The sequence below is a fragment of the Sapajus apella genome, unplaced genomic scaffold (genome assembly GCF_009761245.1).
Source record: "Sapajus apella isolate SASKATOON/1434 unplaced genomic scaffold, GSC_monkey_1.0 scaffold66, whole genome shotgun sequence".
Lineage (NCBI taxonomy): Eukaryota > Metazoa > Chordata > Mammalia > Primates > Cebidae > Sapajus > Sapajus apella.
Window position 1 is genome coordinate 10,365,951 of NW_022437006.1, and position 2,343 is coordinate 10,368,293.

A 2,343-nucleotide genomic window follows, 5' to 3' on the forward strand; every position below is an offset into this window, starting at 1 on the left:
TTTCTTCTTCTTGATCAATTCTGCTATTAAGAGACTCTGGTGTATTCTTGAGTATGTCAGTTGCATTTTTCAACTCCAGAATTTCTTCTTGATTTTTAAAACTTATTCTATTTCTTTTTTTTTTTTTTTTTTTTTGAGACGGAGTTTCACTCTTGTTACCCAGGCTGGAGTGCAATGGCGCAATCTCGGCTCACCGCAACCTCCGCCTCCTGGGTTCAGGCAATTCTCCTGCCTCAGCCTCCTGAGTAGCTGGGATTACAGGCACGCACCACCATGCCCAGCTAATTTTTTGTGGTTTTTAGTAGAGACGGGGTTTCACCATGTCGACCAGGATGGTCTCGATCTCTTGACCTCGTGATCCACCCGCCTCGGCCTCCCAAAGTGCTGGGATTACAGGCTTGAGCCACCGCTCCCGGCCCTCTATTTCTTTATTAAATTTATTTGATAGGATTATGAATTCCTTCTCTGCATTGTCTTGAATTTCTATAAGTTTCCTCAAAGTAGATATATTGAATTCTTTGTTTGAAAGGTCATGTGTCTCTTTGTCTCTGGTATTGGCCCTGGGTGCCTTATTTAGTTTGTTTGGTGAGGTCATGTTTTTCTGGGTGATCTTGGTGCTTGTGGATGTTTGTTGGTGTCTGGGCATTGAAGAGTTGGGTATTTATTGTAGTCTTTTCATTCTGGACTTGTTTGTACCTGTAATTCTTGGGAAGGCTTTCCATGTATTTGAAGGGAGTTATTAAATGCCTTGATGTAGTTTTCCTTAGGTTAAATCTCCTTGATGTACTATAACCTTCTTTTATTTGGATATTGATGTCTTTCACTAGGTTTGGGAAGACAAACCTGGGCATTATGATCTAAGTTTTTGGTCACTGCAGCCATATCTACATTAGGAGGCACTCCAAGCCCAGCAATGCTGTAGTTCTTATAGACTAGGAAAGGTACTGCCTTAGTGGTCTTGGATAAGATCGGCAAGAATTATCTGGATTACCAGGCAGAGACTCTTGTTCTCTTCCCTTGCTTTGTCCCAAACAGAGTCTCTCTCTGTCTATGCTGAGCTGCCTGGAGCTGGGGGTGGTTGTAGTGACACAACCACCCCTGTGCCCTCTACCACTGGGACTGTGCTGAGTCAGACCTGAAGCCAGCACAGCACTGGATCTTGCCCAAGGCCCACTGTAATCACAACCTGGCTACCACGTGTATTTGCTCAAGGTCCCCAGGCTCTACAAGCAGCAGATGGTGAAGCCAGGAAGTCTTGTGTTCTTCTCTGCAGTGCAGCAAGTTCCCCTTAGCCTTGGGTGAGTCCAGAGATGATGTCCAGGAGACAGAACCTGCAGTCAAAATCCTTAGAGATCTCCCTGGTGCTGTATTCTACTGTGGCTAAACTGGCAAGAAACTACAAGACAAAGTCCTTTCCATTCTTTTCTCCCCTTTCCCCAGGCAGAGGAGTCTCTCCCTGTGTCCAACAACACCAACACCAGTCCCAGGGAGTACTGCCAGGGAGCCACCAATGTTTACTTAAGGCCCGTGGGCTCTTCAGTCAGCTCTTGTGATAAATGCTGCCAGGCCTATGACTCACTCTTCAGGGCAGTAGACTCCCCTCTGGCCTAAGGTAGGTCCAAAAATGCCATCCAAGAACCAACACCTGAAATTGGGGACCCCAAGACCCTCTGGCCTATCTGGTACCTAAAATGCAAGACAAAGTTTCCTTTATCTTTTTCTCCTTTTCTCAAGCAGAAAGTGCCTCTTCTTGTAGCCACCACAGCTGTGAGTGTGCTGCATCACACATGAAGCCAGTACATCTCAGAGTCTCACCCATGACCCACAGTGAGTATTACCTGATTACCACTGCTGATCATTCAGGGCCCAAGGGCTCATAGTCAGCAGGTGATGAATTCTTCCAGGACTCAGTCTTTCCCTTCAAGGCAGCAAGTTCTCTTCTGGCTCAGTATGTGTCTAGAAATGACATGCAGGAGCTAGGGCCTGTAATGGGGCCTCACAACTCTGCCTGGTGCCCTATCCCACTATGGCTGAGTGGGTATCCAAGTTGCAATCATGGAACACAGGCCTTTTCTTTAACTTTACCAAACATCACCAGCATAAAGCAATTAAAATTACCAAATTTCCACACAAATCTGAAGAGAAACAAGCAGCAGGTTGCATTGCAGAACAACAAACAACATACAATTCAGCATTAACCAGTATATTTTTTGAAAGAATACATTAAAAACTGCTCATACTGCAGGGAGTGGGGAGGGTGGGGAAGGATAATGTGGGGAGAAATGCCAGATACAGGTGATGGGGGATGGAGACAGCAAACCACCTTGCCATGTATGTACCTAT